This window comes from Triticum aestivum, chromosome 7A (assembly GCF_018294505.1).
Source record: "Triticum aestivum cultivar Chinese Spring chromosome 7A, IWGSC CS RefSeq v2.1, whole genome shotgun sequence".
Classification (NCBI taxonomy): domain Eukaryota; kingdom Viridiplantae; phylum Streptophyta; class Magnoliopsida; order Poales; family Poaceae; genus Triticum; species Triticum aestivum.
The window spans coordinates 262,878,153-262,887,611 of record NC_057812.1 but is presented as its reverse complement, the minus strand read 5'-3'; positions in this window follow the sequence as shown (position 1 = coordinate 262,887,611).

The window sequence follows — 9,459 nt, the reverse complement described above, 5'->3', positions numbered from 1 at the left end:
TAAACGCACACACGCACGCAAGTATGCACGCCCCCCCACACACTAAGACTCCATCTCTCTCCCTCTCTCTCACACACACACAAACTAAGACTCCATCTCTCTCTCTCTCCTCTCTCTCCCTCTCTCACACACACACTAAGACTCCATCTCACACACACATGCTCTAGGCGGAGCATTTGTTCCTACCACCCTTCATCCAACCTTACCCGTATGATAAACAATCACCTTTATTTACTTGCATAACATGGAAAAAATCCACTTTACTTTAGTAGTCAGCAAACTTATCATCTGTACCCTTATAAAAAAACGAGTTGGTGGTGATGGTGTGCCTGCCATCTTGTAATACAAACCGTATGATCTATATCTGAGGATAGAAAGCAAACTATGATAATTTTACAAAAGATACCGGCACCTCTCTCCACATCATTATCTCTCGCAACCTCATTGCTCAGCAATTAAAAAAGGAATAAGTCTCTGGAACAATCTAGCATGCATGGTCGCCGTTGCCGCCTGCCGGCGCTGTCCATCCCCATGCCTCTACCCATTCTGACCACCAGTCACCACCACGCTCCACTCCTCCTCGCCTTATCTCTCATCTTCCATTTTTTCGATGACATTCTCGAGATACCAGTTTTTCGATAAAATTCTTGAGATATCACTAGTTTTTACACATGGGATTACTCCTGCATGGGTCAATCACAAGAGGTGTTCTATAAAAAAATGCATATTGATGTTCCGTGCAATGCACGAGAATCTTGCTTGTAATTATATAACGCAAATCACGAGCAGGAAGTGACATTTTTTTGACACAACCACGTTAACATGGCCACGTAAATCACTAGCTAAAGTAAATACCATTATACTTATATCCCGATGCAAAAGGTTGAGTACATGTCTGAAGGGTAGAGTCACACACACGCACTCTGTCTCTCAGAATCTCTCTCTCACACACACACCAGTTATGTGACACCCACTTAAGCAGACACGTATGTTACAATTTGTGCACCCGTGGGTACACATGATGCTGCGCATTTATTTAAGCCGAAAGGCGAACCCAAACAGTAGCTGCATTCATTCCCCTCCCGCTACCTCTTCTCTGGTCGCCGTCTCCCGGTAGCCATGGGCCGGCTGAAGGTAACAACATATGCCATACTCCCACCGGAGCGGCGCTTTAATATGTAAATTTTAGTGGTCATGCATGCATCTTTTTTTGCTAGCACTCCTATATAAGGGTTGACCGATCGCTTCCCGCGGACGTGCGCGGGCGGTGGAAGAGGAAGGAGAAGGGAAGCGGGCTGTGGAGTAATGTTTTTTTTACCACAATTTCTTAGGAAACTGAGTGCAATAATTGAGTAGTTTTACAAACTACTAGTACTACACCTGAAACGGTTCAAAACATATACTCCCTCGAGAGCGCACGCTTCCCGCGTGAAACGGTCAGCGTCCCCCTAGAGCATCAGTGCCGCATTAATGCCCGGCTAGAGCGGATGCGACCTCTCACTGGCGCTGGCTTTGAAGTGGCGCGACAGCCGAGAGAGCGCCGCTTCCCGGTGTACGCGACTGCTCCGCGTCGAGACTGGCCATAGGCCCTGTTTGGATCCATGGGTTAGAGTTAGTTTGAGCTAGTTGGGGCTCAAATAGTCCTAAACTATCCAAGCATGAGGGTTTAAATTGGAGCAAGTTGCACCGAACCCACCAAAAAAAAACTATCCCACCCAAGAGGTGCTAACTGGAGATAGTTCTCATTGGGACCACTAAAAAATCACTTTTCTCTCTCCATGAAGTGCATTTATTGTCAATCTAACCCTGTCACCCAAAAACATCTTTGGCTACAGTTAGTTCAAGGTTAATCATGAGTTAGTCTAACCTCTAGCTAAGTTAGAGTATCAAGCAGGAGCAGTATAGGACATGCAAGTTGCTCAAAGCATACATGCAAATTCGTACGTGAAAGGATTTTTTCTTTTTGAAAACAGAACGTGAAAGGATTTTTTTTAGAATTCTCTTGGCATGTCGCTAACATGTGATAGTTAACCGACCTCAATAGACGGCAGAAACGCCAGCCCGCCGCACTTTGATAGAGACGAGGAGGGAGAAGCGATACAGGCTGCTGGGTTACTAGAGATAGGTGTCGCACGGAAGCCAAGAAATATGGTGATAGCGTGGGTTAGCCATGTACTAGTATGATACTACACTAGGCTGTCGTGTTTCGTACTCTTCCAGTCCACTGTGGAGATGATTGGTTAATTTTATATCGCTGAATAATATTAAATATTATGAGTGCAGATGCTCCATGTCGGTGTCAAAACCGGTGGATCTCGGGTAGGGGGTCCTGAACTATGCGTCTAGGCCGGATGGTAACAGGAGACAAGGGACATGAAGTTTTACCCAGGTTCGGGCCCTCTTGATGGAGGTAAAACCCTATGTCCTGCTTGATTAATATTGATGATATGGGTGTTACAAGATTAGATCTACCACGAGATCAGAGAGACTAAACCCTAGAAGCTAGCCTATGGTATGATTGTATGTTGTGATTGTTGTCCTACGGACTAAAACCCTTCGGTTTATATAGACACCGGAGAGGGTTAGGGTTACACAAGGTCGGTTACAAAGGAGGAGATATCCATACACGTATTGCCTAGCTTGCCTTCCACGCCAAGTAGAGTCCCATCCAGACACGAGACGAAGTCTTCAATCTTGTATCTTCATAGTCTAACAGTCCGGCCAATGGAGATAGTCCGGCTATCCAGAGACCCCCTAATCCAGGACTCCCTCAGTAGCCCCTGAACCAGACTTCAATGACGACGAGTCCGGCGCGCACTGTTATCTTCGGCATTGCAAGGCGGGTTCCTCTCCAAATTCTGTGTACTTGCTGCAATAATGTCCGGTTTCTTGTGACGGTTTGTACTCCTTGGCTTCTACGCCCAATAATGGCCACCTTCCACGTGTCGAGCGAAGGTGAAGAGCCAGGGTGTTTTCACATTTACCCCCTAGCTATGTAAATGAGTTGCCTATTTAAAAAGACGAGGATTCAGATCCAAATCACATCATCCTCCCTTGCCGATTCTTCATCAAAGCGCACCCGACAGAGATCCATTCCACCATGGTCGGTCGACGCAACTCCTCTTCTCGCACCCCCAGTTCCAAGCCTGGAGAAGATTGAGAGAGATGTTCCATCCCGCACAGCAAATTGGTGATGCTTCAGTCCAAGGGATTTCTACCCCCAGCGTACCTGGTCCCGGTTTGAGCCAGGCTTGCCACCTATAATGGCGGAGAGCAAGCGGAGAGCCGTCCCAATCCCTCCAAGGGAGAGCGGGTATGCCTTGTCCCTTATCTGGTAAGAGGGCTCGGATTTCCAATTCATCCATTTCTCCGGGGGCTTCTGGAGTTCTATGGCCTCCAGCTACACAACCTTATGCCTACCTCCCTGCTGCATATCGCGGGATTCGTAGCCCTCTGCGAGTTATTTTTGGGTTGTGAGGCTCATTTTGCTCTGTGGAAGAAGCTGTTCTGCCTTGCACCCCGTTCTAAGAAGGGATCAATATATCAAGTGGGCGGAGCCGAAGTGTGGCGTATTACCAGGACCGGATACCTATCCGGGACTCCGAAGAAGACGTCCGAAGACTGGCCTTCAGAATGGTTTTATATAGAATATGTCCCCCTTCCGGACCCTATTCGGATCGGCCTTCCTGAGTTCGACAATGCCCCTTTGAAGAAGCGTCGGAGCTGGCACCCTCGGAGCTCCCTGGAGGAAGACGACAGGGACATTTTTTATCTGATGAGCCGGATAAGTTCTTTAGCTCGATCCGGATTGACCATGATTGAGGTCATGGCTATATGCATTATGCGGGGGGTGCAGCCGCTCTAGTATAGAGGCCACCCCATGTGGGATTTCAACGGGGAGGACGACGCCACCCGCCATGGCCGCAAAGGGCCGGGATCGGCTGCTGATCTAATAAAGATCTTGTCCACTTTGTACAAGGGAGAAGAGGAGGAATTCCATCGTGTCAACCCGCAGGGCGGATTCTCTATGTACAATCCTCCGAGCTGGGTAATCGGAGACTTTTTCTCGCCCATCCGTTTCGTATTCCCGTAGTTTAAGTATTCATTCTAGCGATTTCATCGCAGGAGCTGCGCCAGGCAGTAAAGGAGATAAACAGCCCTCCTCCACAGCCCGAGGACCCTAGACGGTCCCTTGACCTGGCCTCCCAGGAGGATCCGGACATATCCGTGGAGCTGATCGATGGGGTATTTTACCAAGGGAGTAACGACAATACCTTGGTAGCCATTACGGCCGATTACCCTGGGCTAATTCTAGCCTCATAGGTGACTGAGACCGAAGTCCCAGTACTTAGAAAGGGATCCGTCCTTGTGCTCCTTCCTTTTTTATTGCTGTATAACAGCCGGGTTTTGCAGGGGAGGTCCTTGGGGCAGAAGGCCGAGCCCGTGGCAACTAGCCAACAAGGGACCGCTAGGCCAGGCAGGCTGAAAAGATCCGCAATCCGGATTGAGGCACCGACGCAGCGGTATGACGCGCCGTCTTTATTACAAGACATTATTTACAGAGGCATATTAACGCCCATGCCTTCTTTTCAGGAAAAGAGCGCTTGCCGGACTATACCCGGAGAGGCTACCAATCGCGCCTCCACAAGCCACGCTCCAAGGCCGGACTCAGAGGTGGGAACGAGTACAAGGCGTGCGCCGGGTGTTCCTCCGACAGAGGATACGGATAGACTGTCCGCCACCCATTCAGAGGTGGAAAGTGCCATGAACCACAGGCGTCGCCGGACTGTTCTTCGTGACGCTTGTTTCTCCCCAGAGGCATTGGATGTCTTTACCTCGGGAGACGCGCACCTCCATGCCGCTCAAAATGGTGTAGCCAGAGCCACGGAGCAGTATGTAAAAGACATACGGGTGAGAAAATTTGATGATTATATATATCAGTAGCCCATGAGACTTGAAACAGTTAGGATAACTGATTTAAGGATCATTTGTTATGTAGGTTCTTACAAAAAATAATACTCAACTGTCCCATGAGCTGGAAGAGTGCAAAGCCCAACTTCAGGCCGCACTGGCCGCAGCAGGGGAGCCCAAAGAGACCCCCTCTGGTAACATATCCGTCAAATGATAAGTATCATATTAGAGTGTGACTTTATATGCAGATCTGACGATAAAATTGCAGATGCTGTTGGAGTGAATCCGGATAAGCAACAGCTCATACGCCAGCTGAAGGCCGGTGAGAACGTGCTTACAAGGGTGAGGCGGGAGAAGAATGATCTCCAAGATGCCAACACCAAGCTGGGCGTGGAACTAAAATATGTTCGTGCCCAACTATCGGACTCTGTTAAGGAGAATCGGCGGCTTCGACGCGGCATATTTAGTAAGTGCTTGAACAAACTTTGAAAAAGAGTTCGGCGAGGAAGCTGGCTGACAGAGTTATGTCTGTAGGTATGTTAACAGGTCGTCCTGCCGAGGAGATGCCTAGTTCGACGGGTGATCTTCTTCCCGAGCTCGCACAGTTGCACGAACGAGTTTGGCAGGTGATGCAAGGCGTTGCCCAGGCCTTGTGGCTGTTCGTCTCCATACCCGAAGGCATTGGAGAGCTTGCAGAAAAGCTGAAGGGAGCGCGGCGGTGCTTCCGATTATGGAAGATATCGGCCCGCCGTCAGGGCGCCAGGGAAGCTTGGGCGATGGTGAAGACACGGTACACGAAGGCTGACCCGAACCACATGGCCGAAGTCGGACCTGTGGGGCCTGATGGCAAGGAGATCCCTGTGAATTTAGTGTACGGCCAAGTAGAATTGGCCGCAAAGTATTCCCAACAGGACTGTAGACTAGATAGCCTATTGGATGGCATTGAAGAGGAATTCAACCAGTCAAATTGACTATGTAATTGAAAAATGACATATATGATGCCTTCTAGCTGGATTGTAGATCGTTTGTCGTGGCGGACCTTTTCGCTTCAACCTCGGGACCCGACAGTCCGGAGTGTATCCGAATACCCTCTCGGTTATATAAGAATCAGGGCATGCGTGGAGACCAGGCGTAGGGGCCATTAGTGCTTTATCAGACAAGTGCCTAACTAGTTATGTTATATTACATGGATAGTAAGAAACATCTTCCAGAGAGAATAGTTCTGTTAAGGGTTCCTTTCCCTGGGTAGGCATGCCCTAAAGTGCATGTTCGGACTGCGATAAGAAGCGCAGTGAAAACGTCTGGGGGCAGATATGGATAATAAATAAAAGTCATATTTTGTTCACCGACCGAATATTCTCTTAAGAACGCTAGCTTTCGGCTTCACCTAGTCTGAAGTAGACATCCGGCTGACCCGGCGGTAGCAATCGCAGAGGTGCTCCCCTTATGCCCTAGCCGAATTAACGGGAATGTAGGGCATAAATACAAGAGCCAGGCAACCTAGCTTGGCCAAAACTTAAGTCATATCGATGCATATAATGGTTGGGTTCCTCTACCCAGTATGTATCGGACTCCGTTACCCAGTGCGTATCGGACTCCGTTAAGGAGCGCACTAATCGGGGTTTAATGCCGCTCATTATAAGACCATTTGCTCGTTCGACTTGATCGTTGGTTTGTGGGTGATACACTGAAGCGTAATCAAGCTTGATGCCCATTTTGCTGCACCAGAGTTTTACCTCGTCGGCCATGAAGTTTGTGCCATTATCAGTGATGATGCTGTGGGGGACGCCGTAACGGTGTACGACCCTGGATATGAAATCTATCACCGGCCCGGATTCGGCTGTTTTTACCGGTTTAGCCTCTATCCATTTGGTAAATTTATCCACCATGACCAATAAGTATTTTTTCTTGTGGGTTCCCCCTTTAAGGGGTCCGACCATGTCAAGCCCCCAGACCGCGAAGGGCCATGTAATGGGGATCGTTTTGAGGGCGGTGGGTGGCATGTGGCTTTGATTTGCAAAGAGCTGGCAACCGGTGCAACATTGGACCAAGTCCTGTGCATCTGCTCGGGCCGTTGGCCAATAAAATCCTATGCGGAAGGCCTTGCTTACAAGAGCCCGGGCTGTGGCGTGATGACCGCCGAGTCCGGCGTGAATTTCTGCCAAAAGATTCCGCCGTTCTTCTTCGGAGATGCACCTTTGAAGGACTCCGGTAGCGCTTTTTTTGTACAATTCTCCCTCGTGGACCCTGTAGGCTTTGGATCGCCGCACTATGCAGCACGCCTCATTTTGGTCCTCCGGAAGTTCCTGTCTAATTAGGTAGGCCAGGAATGGTTCTGTCCACGGGGCAATGACGACCATTATTTCGTGGGCTGATTGTGTTATTTCGGTGGCGGAGCCTCCGATTGTGTCAGAGAGTTCGGTATCGGGTATTTTGGCCGGGTCCAGACTGTTGTTACCGGTGTCCCGTTCCCATGCTACGGATGGCTTGAAAAGCCTTTCCAGAAAAATGTTGGGAGGGACCGTGTCGCGTTTTGCGCCAATGCGGGCGAGGATATCCGCCGCCTGATTGTTTTCCCGAGCCACATGGTGAAATTCGAGCCCCTCGAACCGAGCTGACATTTTTAGGACGACACTGTGATAAGCGGCCATTTTTGGATCCTTGGCATCAAAGTCTCCATTTATTTGGGATATTGCAAGGTTTGAATCCCCGCGCACCTCTAGGCGTTGAATGCCCATGGATACTGCCATCCGGAGACCATGTAGAAGGGCCTCATATTCGGCTGCGTTGTTGGAGTCCGTATACATTATCTGCAGTACGTATTAAATGATGTCTCCTGTTGGGGACGTCAAAACAACGCCAGCCCCCAGACCAGCCAACATTTTGGAGCCGTCGAAGTGCATGATCCAGTTTGAATATGTGCCGTACTCTTTAGGGAGTTTGGCTTCCGTCCATTCAGCGACGAAGTCAGCCAAAACTTGCGATTTAGTAGCTCGCCATGGCTTGTAAGTTATGTCAAACGGGAGGAGCTCAATGGCCCATTTGGCAATCCGGCCCGTCGCGTCGCGGTTGTTTATAATATCGTTAAGTGGTACTTCCGAGGCTACCGTTATCGAACACTCTTGAAAGTAGTGTCGCAGCTTCCGGGATGCCATAAATACCACGTACGCTATCTTTTGATAATGCGGGTACCGTGATTTGCATGGAGTAAGGACAGTGGACACGTAGTAAACCGGCTTTTGAATGGGAAATTTGTGTCCGTCCACTTCTCGCTCGACGACAAGCACTGCGCTTACTACTTGATGAGTTGCCACAATGTATAATAGCATTGGTTCACCAATATTTGGCACGGCCAGGACTGGGTTTGTTGCCAATATGGATTTTATTTCGCTGAGTCCGGCCGTGGCGGCGTCCGTCCACTCGAAGTGTTCGGTGCGCCGGAGGAGGCGATAAAGGGGTAATGACTTTTCTCCCAAGTGGGAGATAAAGCGGCTTAGAGCCGCCATGCATCTAGTTAATTTTTGTATTTGTTTGAGGTCTGTTGGGGTAGCCAACTGTGACAACGCTCGGATCTTGGCCGGATTAGCTTCAATACCTCTACTGGAGACAATGAATCCCAGGAGCTTTCCTGCTGGTACACCGAAGACGCATTTTTCCGGATTGAGCTTGATGTCATATGTTCGGAGGTTGTCAAATGTGAGCCTCAAGTCGTCTACTAGAGTTTCGACATGCTTGGTTTTAACGACCACGTCATCCACGTATGCCTCCACTGTTTTGCCGATCTGGTTTGCCAGGCATGTCTGAATCATGCGCTGATATGTTGCACCGGCGTTTTTTAGCCCGAAGGCATTGTGTTGAAGCAGAATGGGCCGTATGGTGTGATGAATGCCGTTGCGGCTTGGTCTGGCTCTGCCATTTTGATTTGATGGTAGCCGGAGTATGCGTCGAGGAAACACAATGAATTGTGTCCTGCAGTAGCATCGATGATTTGATCGATGCAGGGGTGGGGGAAGGGATCCTTTGGGCAGGCCTTGTTAAGGTCCTTGAAGTCGACGTACAAGCGCCAGGATTTGTCCTTCTTTGGTACCATCACCAGGTTTGCTAGCCAGTCTGGATGTTTTATGTCTCTGATGAATCTGGCCTCCAATAGCTTGGCTAGTTCCTCTCCCATGGCTTGTCTTTTAGGCTCGGAGAAACGTCGAAGAGCCTGCTTGACTGGCTTGAACCTTTTAGGATGTTTAGGCTATGCTCAGCCAGCCAGTGTAGGATTCCTGGCATGTCTGAAGGGTGCCAGGCAAAAATTTCCCAGTTCTCGCGTAGGAACTCTCGCAGTGCCGCGTCGACATCAGGGTTTAATTGTGCCCCAATGGAAGTTGTTTTTGTAGGGTCCGTTGGATGGACTTGGAATTTGACTATTTTGTCCGCCGGCTTAAAGGAGGTGGACTTGGATCTTTTATCGAGTATCACGTCATCCCTGTTCACCCTAGAGCGCAGCACAATTAGTTCTTCGGCCGCTAGGGCTTCGGATAGTGCCTCAAGGGCCAGTGC